This window comes from Neomonachus schauinslandi, chromosome 4 (genome assembly GCF_002201575.2).
Source record: "Neomonachus schauinslandi chromosome 4, ASM220157v2, whole genome shotgun sequence".
NCBI lineage: Eukaryota > Metazoa > Chordata > Mammalia > Carnivora > Phocidae > Neomonachus > Neomonachus schauinslandi.
In genome coordinates, this window is record NC_058406.1 from 100869989 (window position 1) to 100887676 (window position 17688).

Consider the following 17688-nt stretch of genomic DNA (forward strand, 5'->3'; position numbering starts at 1 on the left):
CTTATTCTTCCCACCTGTATTTTCTTTCTCTGCTTCCTATTCTGTTCTTGATCCCTGTTTAGCTTCTGGAACAGTCTGTCATGAACTAGTGATGTGACCTTGGGCTGGTTATTTATTCTCTCTGAAACTCAATTTACTCATCTGTAAAATAGGGATAATGATTATTATTTCAATAGCTTATTATAAGAATTAAATTAGATGGCATAATATATTTAAAGTGACTGGTACACATTACCTAGGACGTAAGAGGTGCTCAGTCAATTGTAGCAATTATTCTAGCACACAGGAAGGAAGGAAACATTGACTGAACAATGTGTGGGGTAAAATTTTGCTTGCTATATCATGTATTTCATGTAAGAATCCTGAAAGGACTTGTATTATTATTTCTACTTTATGAACAAGGCTACAATGTTAGTACTTACTTGAGTATGTGCTAAGTGCAGAACACTGAGTTGAACCCTTTCAGGTGTTGTCTTATTTAAACCAAGCTATGTGCTATTTATGTTTTCATCTCATAGTTAAGGAAACTGAGGTCTAGAGAGTTTAACTTGCCCAAAGCCATACAACTAGTAAGTGACAATCAGAAGTTGTGTGTAAGCCTGTGGGAACTTAGGTCCGGCTCACTCCAAAGTTTTCCAAAGTCACGTAGTGGATGAATGAGAATGTGACTGTATCAAGATCCGGGTCTTGTGTTGGACAGTGCTTTTGTAGTTCACTACCAGAGGTCCACACTGACTGAACGACAGATAGCGGTAAGCACACGTGTGCTCATGCTGCATCTGAATCTGAATGCCATGACTAGACAGACAAGGGCAAATTTTGGGAAGGGTACAAAGAAAAAAATTTTAATAATTACAATACATAAAAAATAGGGGCTCTTAGACCTGATGAAATGATTTAACAAGACATGTTGAATGTCTACTCTGTGTCAGGCAATGAAAAATGAACTTGGCATTGTGGGAATGCAAGGCAAGTAAGGCTGAATTCCTACCTTTAGGGTTCTTTCCTTCTGGTGGAAAGAGATAGATGTTCACACAACTAATAAAGCTTAGAGCAATGGAGCAAAGAACTGGGGTAGTCAAGAGAGAGAACAGTTAATTTGCTGGCAAAGGGAATGGTGGTAGAAGGCACTGGGGAAAGCTTCATGCAGGAGACAACATTTGCAATGGTCTTTGAGGAGACAAACACAGAAGAACAAGAAGCCTTCTGTAGTTTCCTTCTTCTTCATACCAATGGTTTTATTAAGGGGGTTATGAAGTAGCTAGTTATTGTGGTAATAGATAGACAGTTAATAGTATTTTCAAAGATTGGGTTCTTTGACCAAATGTGGAGAAATACCTATCCTTATTAATCGTAAGCATATATTTGCATTTTCCTGGCCTGCACTTACATGTGTCTGTATTGAAGGAGCCACAAAATGGAATCCTGTTTTCTATGCATTCTAGGTTGAGGATCTATAATTGCCCAGCAATCCAACAAGAACCTACAAGTCCTTCAAGTGGCCCAATGGTACACCAGCATCAGCTTTTGGTTGTATTGCGTGGTGTTAAGTAGTACTAAGGTACTGGCAAGTGGGTCATTTATCCATTTAAAATCTGGATTGGAGATTTTAGTCTGTGACTGGGGGTTCCCAATTTTTCTTACATACAATACCAGGTCTTCTGAAAAAAAAAATTGCTTTGTTTTGAGACAGTCCCAATTTAAAACATTCTGCCTTGTCTTCATAAGTATATTCATGATTGGTAATCTATGTGTTCGATTGTTATTTAAGTTGTGAATTAAACTGAGTTTCCATGAGAGGTTACTCATCCTGTTTCAGGAGGCCTGTAGACATCTGCTTACAGATTTTGTCCACTTGAATGAGAACGCACAAACTCATCTTTGCGGTGTAAAGTAGAAACCTAGCCAAGATCCCTTGTTTTGGTTTGGTTCTTTGCTTACATCCCCTTTTTTCCAACCTGTGTTGATGGACATTGTGCTCAACCTCCCTTCAATGCCTGGCTCAAATGTCACTTTCCTCACAAAGTCTTTCTCAGTTCCTAGAGCCCGAGGAATCTCTCCATCCCCATGGTGTCCGTGTTAACTGGTTCTTTTCTTGGCATGATCATAATAGCTATACATGTTCACTATCACAAATCCCTTAATAGGTGGTAAACAAGAAGGCGGGGCTTTAGGTTCAGTTCACCTGTGGATCCCTCTAAACACCCAATATGGCCCCTTTCCTACAAGTAGTTGGTGCTCAGAGATGTTCACTGAACTAAACTGAATTGAATTCTGGGTTTCATTGGACTGGCTTTGCATATGGTAACATTGATGTCTGAGCTCTGCTTCCTTTTTGGAAAAGAAAGGTTGCTTTAAAAACAAAAGGCTTTTAGCTGCTTTAAGGATGAAAGAAACCATGTAATATAAACAGTAATTGTAATTATTATTAATAAACATCATTAAAATATCATGAACTGATAGAATTACTTCCATGCTTGCTTTTGCTGGCAGGGTGGGCAGGCCCGCTAAACTAACTGGTCTTTTCCATCTGTAATATCTATGATTCTTTGAAATTTTATGTAGACAAGTGCAAGCTAATGTACACTGGAAGGAACAATTGAAACAGCTCATACTCACTGATGGGCTCTGAATTACTCTACTTGTAAGTGCTCAGGAAAAAGATCTCGGATTCATTGTGGATTGCTCAATGGAGACATCTGCTTGCTGTGCCGAGGCAGCCAGAAGAATGAATGAGATATAATAGGCTGTATTAACTTTGAGAATGGGATAAAGAATGATGCAGAAAATAATATAGTGCACATAATTTGGCATTGACTATTTCTGTAATTACAATAAAACATTTTAATGATATACATTGATGTTACGACTTCACCTTAAAATCAGAATTCGGCATTGGGTCCTTTCATTTCAAAGAAAACAAAGCAGAAATACAAAGGATCTAGGGAAAAACAACAGACTGTCTCCAAGACATGCAAGGGATATAATGAGAAACTGAAAAGACAAGGACATTTTAATTTGGATGGGGGGGGAATGACATTGTATAATTTTATTTAAAATTAATGAAAGTTTCAGAAAATTGCTAAAGCTAGCTTCAGATTATCCTTGGTAATGGAGGTCAGAGATAGGCAGGATAATTGAAATCCCTGATAATCTCCAACCCTCATTTCAGCTATTAGTGGCAGCATCCTGTCCTATGAAAAGTTTTAACAAATGAACAAACGCAAGACATTGCAGCTCAGGATATGTGAACTAAATGACCCATGAGAAAGGCAGCCAGGGGTGTTGGGAAGCTCACAGAGTTTGGAATTAGTTGACCAGGGTTCTAGCCCCCATTCTCTGTCCAACCTTGAGTGATAAGCTTGACTTCTATGAGACCCAGTTCCTTCATCTGTAAGATGGAGATAGTAGTAATATTTATTTTATGGGTTTGTTGAGAGAACAAAATGAGCTCATTGGAAGTGGTGGGTGAGCCACGACGTTTGATACTGAGCACTGGTTGCCCATTTGGCTTGTTTGTCTCAAGGGCAGACATGGCTCCTGGCACCTGGGAGCTTACATCACACCTTCCCTTCTCTTGAACTTTCTACGTTTTATGTTCATGGCAGGAGATTTTAAAAGAGGCATGCTACACTTCATCTCCAGGATCATCCACAGACCGTCCATCCTACCCCCTTGCTCCCAGAAAGACTTAAGATAATTTTGACATGTTTTTATCAATGCATGATCATTTAAAGGTCATCTCCTGTAATTTTCACAACAGCCCTTTGAGGTGTAGACGGCAGTTGTCTTCATTTTCTAGAAGAGGACACTGAGGCACAGACAACTTGCTTAAGGACACATAGTAATGGCTGAATAGAGTCAGACCTGCATTTTCTTGCCTCTGGGTTGATTGACAAAGTCTAGAAAACTGACTTATGTGACTATACTGATCCCTTCCCTGGGGAGTGACTGGCCTTTTCTTAATTCTCTCGGAACTCCTACTCTACCCTTTGGCACACAATTCAGGACTCACCTCCTCCATGGAGCCTGTCTTAAGCCCTGTCTTCCCCTGAAAGGAGTCATTTTGTCTGCCTTAGTACCCTGTATAGTAGCTTTTAACATACTTTATGTTAACAGTAGAAATCCTTATACCCTATGCAATTAATAGTTGGTGATTTAGTTGAACAAGTTAGCTAAAGCAGGAATCATACAAAACGATGGAATCATTCCTTAAGCTTTTATTTCAACTTAAAACATACCTCAAGTTTTTGATGTAAGGCCAAGGCCTTGCTTGTCTTTTGAGTTTCAAGCCTTCCATTAGAGCTCTGCGTCCTATTTCTCATATAAGCCACACCTCCGAGGTTTTGCAATCATTTTGTCTTTGTTTCTTTAAAGTGGAGCAAGATCTTAAAGACATTCTGTGAGGCAATTGGATTTTTCCAGATTTTTTATGTTTTACAGGTGGCTCTCCTACACATATATCAATAGCATGTGTTTTTAGTAACTCACCTTAATGTGCCTTTCCCAAACATTCACCTTAGATCTTTGTAGACACAACTTCTCTCTTCTTTATTCACATTCTTTACTTTAAGTAAGCTTAATTAAATTGTGTAATAACAATGATTATTGTTTTGGGGAACAAACAGTGAATTTTGGGAACAAACACTCTGACTTCCGGTGAGCAGACAACTCCACTGTGGGAATAGCAGAGTGCAGGCATCCTAGAGGAGCCTCCCACTGGCTATGATCACCCCGCATCGTGGGCCTTATGTCTTTACATTTACAGGGAGAAGGGAGGCCACAGATTAATCAGTTAAGTGTCGGTCACTTAAGAGAGCTTCTGCTCGGTATGGCTTCTGTTCCATGTCTGGCCTAGAAGACGAATGCCTTGAAGGTCTAGCATTTATCTTTCTAGTTAGTCCCAGAATCCAGCACAGTGATGGGTATATAGTGATCCCTCAATAAATGTCAACTAATTGGCCGACCAGCCATACCAACAGAAATAAAACTCAACTTTGCCACTGAACATCTGCTGCTGGGAGTACGAAGCAGCAATCAACTGTCCAGAAGTTAGTTTAGGGAGAGAGAGAGGAAGAGCTAGCAAGTGAATTTCTAATATTAATGTAAGGTAAAATAATGTGTACCAAACTAATGATGTAGTGTATGGTGATTAACATAACAATAAAAAATAAAAAAAATAATGCATACCATTAATACTTAAATGTAAGGCAGCTATAAAGAATTGGATTTTGTGTAATACGTAATTAACCTGGGTAACTCAATAACACAAAATAACATTGAGACAAGCATGCTTGATGACATTTTATAAAAGACAAGATATGTCCTTAGGAAAAATTCACACTTACCACCACAGTATCTGACTACAAAAACCTCTCTGGTGATTAGGTGCAGGGCCAGCCAGGTCATGAAAAAATTTCCCTTACTGACATATCATTGGAGCATAGGGTTTATTAAATGATTCTTGGGACAAAGTAAAGCATCTTGAATTGAGCACCAGAAGAGGAAAGAAGGCAGATCTGAAGGATATTAAAGTTGACGAAGACATTCTGTGGTAGGTGATTGGTTTGGAAGATGGTGGTAGACTGCTGGTGATGGCAGGGTTGTTCTCTTTCCTAAGATAAAGTAAGCAAAACATTTAGCCTTGTGCTCAATAAATGTTGGAACCAAAATAGACTCAGTAAGCAAAGTTGGAAAATTATAGAAAGTTCACATGACCACAGGAAATGGGATGATAAAGAATATATATCTTTATACAAATATGTAACTATTTGTATAAAGTATAGAGAGAGAATGTGTGTGTGTGTGTGTAGAATAGAAATAATGCTCCATAGGATGTAGAACCTTCTCATTAATTTTCCATTGTGAGAATCTGTAGACCAGTTCCAATTATTAATTCTTGAGGACCTCCCTGTTTCTTGAGAGGTTGTGAAGCTGTTGTCTAGCAAAGGAAGAAGGGAATTAACATGGCATTGAGCACTCCTTGTGTGCCAGTCATTATGCTAAGTATTTAATATATGTTATCATATTCCTTTGAATATAAGTTGCCATTGATTTTTGTAAGACCTATATTACTTTATGTGCCACTATGAAAGAAAAAAATAACACTCCTAATTAAATTTTACCAACGGTAAAAGGCATCTTGATTTGCGAAATGTGAAAAAATACCCATCTTATCAATGCGATATGGTATCTCATTTAATCCTCCCAACAACCCTTGAAGTAAGTATTATTAATACTGCCAGATGAAGAAAGTGAAACTCAGAGAAGTCAAGTAATTTGCCTAAAGGCAAATAGCTGGTAAGTGTCAGAGCTGGAATTTGACCCAAATTGGTGTCTCCAAATCCAGTCCCCGTCTCATATTCTTGTGCCACTGATTAAAGTCAGTGCTTGCCCCAAAACCCAGATTTTTAAAAATATTTTTTCCAATATTTTATTTATTCATTTGAGAGAGAACGAGCACGAGCAGGGGGAGAGGCAGGGGGAGAGGGAGAAGCAGACTCCCTGCTGAGCTGGCTTGATCCCAGGACCTGGAGATCACTACCTGAGCCACCCAGGTGCCCTGTGATTTTTTAAAATAAAAAATAGAAACATTATATTCTAAAAGCATTTACCTTTGGACCTATCTCCCAAAGATGTTTCCTCAGGGGAAACTGTGAGCGACACTGGGGTCAATGATGGCCATGGATTTCTAAGGGTAGAAGGAAAATTTGAGTTCCTCCAGCCAGTCTTCCATCTGGTCCTTGAACCCTTGATGATAAAACTCCCCCAAGGAGCCACGCGGCCTCTGAGAATCACCAGCGGGAAGATCACTCGATCACTCGGGCAGTTGGGTGCACCTGTTGTGAGCACCTAGTCCAGAACCTAGTCCTGGTTCTGTCTGTGGAAATATAGAGTTGGTCTCAGTGTCTTAACCCCTTGTGGCCTTTCCCATATCTGAAACAGCTATGAGGGTCCCTCTAAGTCTTCTTTTCTCCAAGTTGAACATTCTGAGTTCTTTATAGGACACGGTCTAGAAATTTTTCTCTCTGGCCACTATACTGAATGCACCTCTGTTTCTCTGCGTTCCTTTTCAGAGAGGCATTCAGAATTGATCATTTTGCTCCACAGGAATAGAGAACGATCACCTCCCTTGCTTTAGGTACTATACTTCTCTTGGTACTACCTGCAAGTACATCTGATTTTTCCAGCACTTCATCAGAGAAATGTAGCCTCTCCTCCCCACTGCGATTTCTCCTTCCTTAGTCTCCTCTCTTCCTCCTTTTTTTTTTTTTTTTTAAACACATGCTGCTATGTAGGCAACCTGGACTCTTGTGATTTATATGTTGAACTTAAGTTGTTCTGCTTTGGTCACTTTTAAAGTTCATTTTGTTAGAATTGACATTTTGAGCATTTTTTTACTTTGGCTTTTTGTTTGTTTGCATTTGATGGTCATGACTCCCAATTTTGTAACACCCATAAACGAAAACATTTAAAAATGTTTTCTATAGCTTTAACTAAATCACCATTTGACAAATTGAGCAGGACAGGGCCAAGGACAGAGCCCTTTGGGAAGTCATAGGAAATCATTTTAGTTGTTGAGGTACCAATCCATCACATTTTTCCATTGTGCCCCCATATGTCTCTATCTTGTCTGGAAGAATATCAGGTGCTTCACATACACCATCCCACATAACCTGGATGGATAATACTGCTCCTCTTTTATAGCTTGGTAAACTGAGCCTCACTGGGGAGGTAACTTGCCTGGGATTGCCTGTTTGCTAGGAGTGGAACTGAGATTTGCACACAGGTTTTCCCATTCCATCCGCTCTGTGTGGCTGTACCCATTGTGAATTATTTTGCTGGGATCCAGAGATGCAAATATTACCTGATTTTCCTGAGTTACAGGAGAGCACTTCTGACCTCAAAGAGACAAATATAATAGAAATGCATTCTCTCCCTCCTTCTGGAGAACCACAGGCAAGAGCATGGATACCTCACTCCCTCTCTAGGGATAGGACTTACACCCTCACCTTCCCATGGACCTCTCCTAGAAAAGATATAAAAGTAGTGTTTGAAAAAGATTTCCTGGACCTTCTGGGCAATTTGAGTAATTGGGTCCTGCAGGTGAGGAACTAGGAGCAAAGAAAACAGATTTTAAGATACTGGTAAAAAACTGTTTACCTAAATTCTTGGTAATAAAGTCACACACAGAGACACACACACACACACACACACGAAACCAGAGTTAGAAAGGCTTGCTTTCACTCCCTTCCTTAGGACATGCTACCAGGACTTCATATTTCAGAATAAATTACTACTGTGAAGTTTAAAAGGGAAAGAAAAACAACATAAATGATACAGGGAATTACCCCTGCTGCTCAAACCACAACTGGTATCCAGCTTGTTGGTAGGCGAGAAGGTGTGTTGGCATGGATGGGATCCACTAGGGGCAGCAGACCAGGGTGAGGTAAGCCATCTGAGGAAGTATCAACTGCCACGTTTCTTTTTCACTGAGAGACAGATCTTTGGTATATCCCTTAATCTTCCAGGAGGAGTCTTGTTAACTAGTAAGAAGTAATGAAAACAGGTACCATTGTTTCATGAGAGCTTCACGATTCTCAGCCATAATTAATAACAGATGGTTTGCAATGAAACAATGTACTAACAATATGTATAGCTTAAAAAACAACAAGGATGGGGCACCTGGGTGGCTCAGTTGGTTAAGCATCTGCCTTCGGCTCAGCTCATGATCCCAGGGTCCTGGGATCGAGCCCCGCATTGGGCTCCCTGCTCAGCGGAGAGTCTGCTTCTCCCTTTCTCTCTCCCCCTGCTTGCACACAAGCGCTTTCTCTCTCAAATAAATAAATAAAATCTTAAAAAAAAAAATAAAAAACAAGAACATCCAGTTATCACCTTTCATAAAGACAGTCAAAGTCAGTGCATGAGACGAAAGATAGTAGTGAGGAAAGATTGCCTTCTTGCTTCCCCAGCAAATATACCCATTTTCTAACATAGAGGTCTTTTCTCCATGAAGTTCATTCAGTACCTCTCGTCCAAAGCAGAGTCACTTAAGTAAATGAACTCACAATTGATTGAGGTAAACCCCAACACACTAATTCAGTCTTTCTGGAATGCTAATACTGCAGTGAAGAATTAGGGAATTAAATGAAACTTTTATCTTTTTTTCTGCAAAGGAACTGCTCAACTCAAAATTAATTGCTAAGGGAAATGGTTCTACATTATTTCCTATAAACCTACCTTGGGGACTGAAGGACTGTGGGTAGTGGGGAGCCCCAGACATGGAATCTATGTCCTAGGGCACTGTTAACACAGTGCATAATTTTCAGCAACTCCCAAGTGACTTTTTCTGACATCCATTCCATGTAAAACAATGGAAGCCTATTTCCATGCTTATTTGTGTTTCCCGGGAGCCCTTAGATGCCATAGTGAAGACGAAAGGGCTAGACCCTTTTTCTTATTCCCTCTTACGATTATTCATAATTTTCTAAAGTCATCTCACGGAGCAATGCTGCCTAAAGAGGAATTTTAGGTCTATTTGTCTATTGATTCATTTGTTCATTCATTCATTCAACAAATATTTATTAACCATGTCCTACATGCTATGTTCTCTGCTCGGGACTAACAAGCATAAAAAATGAGTAAGCTTCAGTCATCATCCTCAAGGAACTAATCATTTAGTAGAGGAGTAAGACACATATGCAGATAGCTGTATATAAGAACAGCATAATACATCCTTTAAAAAGGTTCAGAAAATCCTGTGGGAGGTTCACATCTAGTCAGAAAGAACAGGGAAATCATCATGGAGATGATATCATTCGACTCCAGGGATAGAGCAGTATAGATCTCAACGGATGCAACTGGAGGAAACATCCGTTCAGACCCAGGAAACCACATAAATAAAAGCAAGGCATGTTCTGAGAAGAGCAAGTAGACCAGTTTGGCCAAAGCATAAGAGGGAAGTATGGAGAGAGGCGCAGTTCAGGATACATGCTGGAGGATCTCGAACACTGGGTTTGAGAACTGCAATTTCGTTTCGTGGGCAGTGGGGAATCATTGAAAGTTCTCAAGCAGAGAATGATGTAAGCAAATCTTTAGTTTGGGAAGATTTATTTGCTGTGGTATGTGGGGTGGGTTGCAGAAAGGACAGATGAGAGTCCGGAAGACCAGTGAGAGTGCTGCTAAGGTATTCCTGGAGCAAAGGGCTAAGGACTGGAATTGGGGTGATGGCAGTGGAAATGCAAAGAGAGGTTGAGCTTCAGAAACACTAGAGGCAGTTTGGCAACAGATTGTACTGGGGTGGGGAGAGAGTCATACATGACAGAGAGCTGGAAAATGGTGGCGCTCCTAAGAGAAACTGGGTGCGTGCACTTGAGCACTTGCACTGATGTGTTTGGGCAAGGGGATGGCAGGATTAGGAGTAATCTTTTTAAAAGGCAAATCAGATCTCATTGCTCCCCTGCTGAATAATATCCAAATGGCCTTCCACTGCATTTAGAATAAAATCCAGCCTCCTTACCATGGCCCAGTGTAAGCTCCACATGAGCTGGCTCCTGATCTGCTCTAACCTTATCTCTTAGCACTCTCCTCTGCTTCAGTGTTAGTCCTATTGACCACCCTGCTGTCCCTCAGATGTACCACGTTCATTTCTGCCTCAGGGCCTTTGCATTTACTGTACCCTCTGCCCACAACACTGGCCCTTTCTTGGTGGTCAGGTCTCAGCTTAAATGTCATTTCCTCAGAGAAGCCTTTCCTATCCAATCAATTACCATGCCCTTTGCCCACAGCCACTCTTTATCACATCATCCTGCTTTTTATTCTTCACAGCATTTACCATAATCTGAGATGATCTTATTTATTTGTTCCTTTTGTGTATGTCTGTTCCCCTCTACCAAAACCAAGCTCTAAGAGTGTGTCTTGCTCATAGCTGTGGCCTGACTGTTAGAACCATGCCCGGCACGTATGAGGTGTTTCATGAGTCGTTGTCAAGTGAATGAATGAATGAATGTGAATCCGTTTTGTGGGGGAGTGTTGGCTTTTTATGCAGGTGTTACATTCAGGTAGAGATGGGCAGCAAGGACTTGGGTATGTGGGGTTAGAGTTCAAGAGAGGGCCATGTGTGACATTTGTCTTATAGGAGATGAAAAGTCAGAACAGGTCAGCTCCTGGGCCATTTTGAGCAAAGGCATCTCTTCACTGCTTCTGCCTCAATCACTGATCCCAAATCTATAGTCTCCAACTTAACCTACAGTGTTTGAGTGAGTGTCTTTTGTCCTCCAGAGATTGTCTACTTGGTAGACTTTAGCAAAAAATGCTACCTTGTCTGAAGTGGTTTTTGAAATTCCTGTCTCAGAATTGCTCAGAGTCTATAGCACCTTAATAATATTGTAAAATATTAACAACTACCATTCACTAAGCACTTGTGCCAGGCACTATACTGGGTATTTTCAGAAACTATCTCACTAAACCCCACTTCAAAACCTTGTAGAGCAGGTAAAAAATCCCCCAGTTTGTGTTGAGGAAACTGAGACCCAGAAACATTAAATCCCATGAGCAATGTTAGATCTGAGGTTCAAATGGAGTCTGAGTGACTCCAAAGCCTGCATGCTTAACTGCTGGTCAGTGTCCTCTGTGATGAGGTACGTGTGGAGGGAGAGGGTTCTGGGAGCATGGGAAGGGGGTGGGAATCGTTCTTTCTTGAATGTGACTGTGTCTTTTTGAAACCAGCCAGGAGCTGTAGAACAGAATCCTGGTTATACCACTCAATAGGTGGGTGAACCCATGGGGAACTTTCTCAGTAATAAAATGCTGCTGAGAATGCTCCTCATAGAATTGTTCTGTCAACTGCAATCTGTAAAATGCCTGGCACATAGTGGGACTTCATTTCGCACTCCTTTCTTTCTCTTATAAGAGACACAACTAACTCTTGATTCTTTCAGGGTTTGATTATCTAGTTGGCGGAAGATCGAGTCCCTTGCTTTTCCTCAACTTTCTTATTCTTATCCTGTTTATGTAATTTGTTTCCACGTCTGTGGTGAGGTTAGGCAAGAGGTAGGATTGGAGGTTGTACTGTCTGAGAAAGGAACTGGAGGAAATGCAGTCTGAAGTGATCTTGGCAAGCATCCGGTCTCAATTTCCTCATCTGTAAAATGAGATAATATTACTTGACTTCTACATCCCAGGGTTCTTGTGAGGATCAAATTATAGCCTGAAAGAATTCTGGAGAGCATAAAGTTGTATAGAATTGTAAGATACTGTTATCATTGCCATCATTACAAAATGAGACTCCATCCTTCTTTTTAGAAGGTCTAAAAAAATAATAGCGCTCTGTTTATAAATTGCCTAAATTAAACTCAAGCCTTTCCTTATTCTTCAATTGAAATAATTCCCAAACTACTCCCTACATCTTTTATCTTTATACTTAAAGTTCTAGCTTCAAATGAAGTTGGTATCTGCCCTATCCAATACGGTAGCTAATATCCACCTGTAGTCATTCACATTTAAATTAATTAAAATGAAATGAAATTTAAAATTCAGTTCTTCAGGGGGTACCTGGGTGGCTCAGTCGGTTAAGTGTCTGCCTTCAGCTCAGGTCATGATCCCAGGTCTGCTTCTCTCTCTCTGCCCCTGCCCCTCCACCTACTCATGCTCTCTTTCATGCTCTCACTCTCTCAAATAAATAAATAAAATAAAATTCAGTTTTTCAATTACACTGGCCTCATTTCAAGTACTCAGCAGCTTCGTGTAGCTAATGGCCACCATATTGGACAGCGCAAATAAAGAACATTTCCATCTTTCCAGGAAGTTCTATTGCACAGCACCATTGCTGATTTTCCTGAGTTCCATTTTTCCATGCTTTCTCTTCACTCTATAGCCACGATAAAATCAAGCTAGTTGTTCTTCAGATGAGGATATTGAAACCTAATATACTTGCCAATACCTATATGCTAGAATATCAGGAATCATAAGAATGTTTGCCATCATCTGTTCCAACTTCCTAATTCTACACATTTTAAGCCCAAAGAGGTGAGATCACTTGCTTGAGCCCATACAACTCTTCAGTGTGTTTCCACTGCTCTTTTTACAGTGTAACTGTGGACACATGAGTAATAGAGGAGGCTGATATTCCTTTTGCAAGGCTGCTAATACTATCCATCTCAGAAGAAAATATGCCTGAGACAGAATTTACAAGTAGCTTGCTGTTGCCATTTGGCATCCTTCTCCTGCCTGGTCAAGTGCTGCTGGTGAGCCCCACTCTGGCATGGGGAGGGTGTGCTGAAAGCTGGAGAACACGCCCTTCCATGCCGCCTCCAAATTGCAAGTGTCCTAGAAAATGGCTGCTTTGAGAACCAGAGTATTCCATGATTCATAATTTGAATAAATTCCCCAGACCAGCTCAGATTCCCTGAGATTGGCTTCACTTCATCTTTGCACTTATTTAAATCATGAAATACTGATCTTTAAGCAAACTGCTAGGGAATTTAGAATGGGGGTTGTTATTCCCCAGGTTGTATGCAATATGGATGTAAAATGCTAACTAGTGCTTGGTACATAGTAGGTGACCAATAGATGTTTAATTCCATCCCTCCAGCTCCCCCATTTCCACCCCCATCCTCTCACCAGCCATCAGCCCTTTCCTTGGTAACCAACACAACACTTGTAGTTCCCAAGTTGCTAGAACCCAAAACGACTGTGTTTTTAATCTTCAGTTAGAGCCTACAATCAAGGACCCAATGTATTAACAGTTTGTAAAGGTCTGGGGAGGGAGCACATATTTTTAAAATTTATCATCAAGACAAAGGATCTTGGTTTCAAGATTTGGTTGCAGAACAAATGGTTGATTTCAAGCATTTCTAGAGACAACAGGGTACATTTGAAGTAGGAAGTGTGCCAGAAATTTTGCACTGTGTGGTTGCTCTGTCCCTCCATATATGTATGTGGATTAAGCAATATTGTCAGTAAGTTTAGGAGAATTCTACGCTAGCCTGCTTTTCACAATCATAGATAGCTTATTTCCAAATATTCTAATTGAGTTTGCATTTCACACATACTTGGTATATACCTCCGGGAAATTTAGGAGGAAAAAACAAAATGGAACCCATTCATTTATTTTCGAGTCAAGTAAAAGCAAAGAGAAAATACTTCATTTAAAAAAAACAGATATGCTCAACAATTAATGGTACAAAAATCAATATTTTCTTAAAGCATCAAACCTGGAGTGTAACTGACCCTCAGTGGGGAATAAAGCCTAACTCTGTTAGAGGAAAATATGGGTGGAAATAATGAGACCATAATAAGTGAAAGCAAGTAGTGTTCTTGCATAATGAAGCCTAAATCCATTCTTGTCCTAGGACCCCCACCCCCACCCCAATCTCAGGAACCAATCTCTCCTTCCTCCTAATGCAGAGATCCCTTTATCTACTTTGAGGGTGGCATTGCTAGTGACCCAGCAGGTCTGACTGCCTTTCCACTAAGCTACTGGCAATCTATTTCAAATTGTGTTACATTTCAGCTCTAAGAATTGCACTTTCAAATTGCTCTGCAACTCACTTGCACACACAAAACACTAGCAAACCCCTTCCGTGCTCCTTGACAAAGCAAGCTGCATCCTCTTAAGAATGGGAGCCCTTGCATATCAAGGGTTAGATATGCTAACGATCCCACCTACCTCTGTGGCCAATGCCTTATCTTTTTAGATGTCCAAGCTACCCTCTCATCCCAAGAAAGTTCTAGTCATGTTGCTTTTCCCCAACTGGGCTTTGTCAGAACTGAAGTGTTTTAGGGCAAAACTGTGGTCGAACGATCTCATAAGAGATGTAATTCCACAGCCTTCAGAGGCTTTAAAACCTGACAGAGCAAATTCTTCGTAATAAATGCCCTGTTGACCCACACAACACAGAATGCTGGACTTTGTGGCATTGCAAAGTTTCAGAGTCGTGAGGATCCACAAGATGCCATTTGGTTCAACTCTAACAATGCTTAAATCCCTTGTCTCATTAAATTTCATACTTGGGCAATGCTGAACCAGAAAGATTGTTGGGGAGAAAAAAGCAATACCAAACAAGTTTCTTTTCTTTTCTTTTCTTTTTTTTTTTTTTTAAGATTTTATTTATTTATTTGACACAGAGAGACACAGCGAGAGAGGGAACACAAGCAGGGGGAGTGGGAGAGGGAGAAGCAGGCTTCCCGCGGAGCAGGGAGCCCAATGCAGGGCTCGATCCTAGGACCCTGGGATCATGACCTGAGCCAAAGGCAGACGCTTAACAACTGAGACACCCAGGCGCCCCCCATACAAGTTTCTTAGTCATTTCACGTGGATCCAAACAGAACAAATATTAATAGTTTGTGATTTCTTATACCCCTACCTGAGGGGGAGGTTTGTACTTCTTTTTCAAATGTAGGAAAGGATCAGATGAAAAAGGAGGGCAATGTCAGGCGAGTAGTTAGCAATCTTCTCTTACCTGATGCCCTCTTTCCCACAGATCTTCCTAAAAGACATGGTAAATGAAATTATTAGACTTGAGGACATCTTTGGAGAAAGGCCTCCTTCTGTCTAAGCCCAGAGCAGAGGGCAGTCCAAGAGAAAAGGCATTTCTTTATCTGTATTGTTGTGCACGTGCTTACATTTTCCCCATGGCTTTCTTTTTTTTATTCTTAGTCTTTCTTTCCTTCTTTCTTTCTTCCTTTCCTTTTTTTTTTTTTTTAAGATTTTATTTATTCATTTGATAGAGAGAGAACACATAAGCAGGGGGAGCAGCAGAGGGAGAGGGAGAAGCAGGCTCCCCGCTGAGCAGGGACCCTGACGCGGGGCTCGATCCCAGGACCCCGGGATCATGACCTGGGCCGAAGGCAGACACTTAACCTGGGTGACCCCTCTTTATTTATTTATTTAATTTTTTTTAAAGATTTTATTTATTTATTTGAGAGAGAGAGAATGAGAGAGAGCGAGTACATGAGAGGGGGGAGGGTCAGAGGGAGAAGCAGACTCCCTGCCGAGCAGGGAGCCCGATGCGGGACTCGATCCAGGGACTCCAGGATCATGACCTGAGCCGAAGGCAGTCGCTTAACCAACTGAGCCACCCAGGCGCCCCCCTCTTTATTTATTTTTAGGTAATCTCTACACCCTTTGTGGGGCTTGAACTCAAACCCCAAGATGAAAAGTTCCATGCTCTACCAACTGAGCCAGCCAGGCGCCCTACCTACCCCGTGGCTTTCTTCTCCAACTGTCCTGCCTCCCTCACCATTCTCATCATTCATTTATTTATTCAGTCATTCCCTGAGTACCCACCACTGTGTTAGGTGCTAAGGATCCCTCCCTAGAAATCATAAAATAAATGCCTTCCCTATAGTGATGAATAAACAGTCCGATAGAAAGTGGCAAAAATTATTAATAGGAGCCTGGAGGAGGTGACCACTGGGAAGCTGGGGGAAGCAAGGGAAGGAGAAAATTCTTAGATGGAGTTTTATAGGTCTAAAGGAGTCTTCTGGGCGAACAATCGGGGAAGAGAGGCAAGCTGAGGAAGGGCACCTGGTAGGAGGGAACAGAAAGTGCAAAGTCATGGAGTCTTTTGAGAACCAAGTCTTCTTAGTGAATAATTATTTTCTTGAAAAGGATTTTTTTGGAGAAAGTAGAAGGACATGAGCAAGTGTTTAGTGGAGGAAAGTTCTATCCCATGACAAGGAATTTGAACTTTATCCTGTAAGATCATTCTGACAGTACTTTGGAATAGGGCAAGACTGGGGGCAGAGATATTAAGTAGTAGACTTTTGCAGGGAAGCAGGAAAGAGGTGGTGAGGGCTCCCGGCAGGGAGAATGAGGAGAAAGGGGCATATTTAAAACATATTGGAGATAGAGTCTACAAGATAGTGTGGGAGTGAGGAGTGGAAAGAGTCTAGGATGACTCTGGTTTCCAGTTTAGGCACTTGGGTATTAAAGGTGCCACTTTCTGAACAAAAAGAAAAAATAGAAGTTAAAAAAGGAGGATCAGCCACAGGAGATTAGTTCTGTTTCTGTTGAATCTGAAGGCTATGGGACATCCTGATAGCAATACCTAGTGGAGCTTGTGATGGGAAAAACCCGGCTAGAGCTCAGCTCATTTCAGCAAACGTTTATGGCGTGCTTTCTGTGTGCCAACTGTTGTGTTCCTCAGGATGCCTGGGCTAGAGATATTGGTCTGAGAGCCATCTGTTTGTTAAGTGGCAATTGAAGTTACAGACAATCACCTAGGAGGAGCACATTGAATAAAAAGATAGGTCTTGGGCTGGAACTCTGGGGATCCCCGATCCTTAAGGAAAAGGAAGAGGAAAGCTGAGAAAAAGTAGTGAGTGAGAGAAGTAGAGAGGTGGTATCACGGATGCCACGGTCAAGGAGAGAACCAGAAGAGCCACTGAGGGGTCCGCTGTGCAAATCCCACAGAGTCAGGCCAGGTGTAGTCTGGCAAGTGCTTTCTGCACTTGACAATCTGAAGCCATTTGTGACCTAGGTGGAAGCGGTTTCTCCGAAGTGGGGCAGGTGGGAGATTGGCATCCCCATCTTCTTTGGGGCAGGGGTTGTGTTTTCAAGTTCGTACATATTTATACTCTCCACCTTTTACTCCTCTTCTTCATCCTAACCCTTGGCTCATCCCTGCTCCTTCCTTCAACATTATTGGCTGATTTCTGTCCTGAATTTATTTTCAACTACCCATA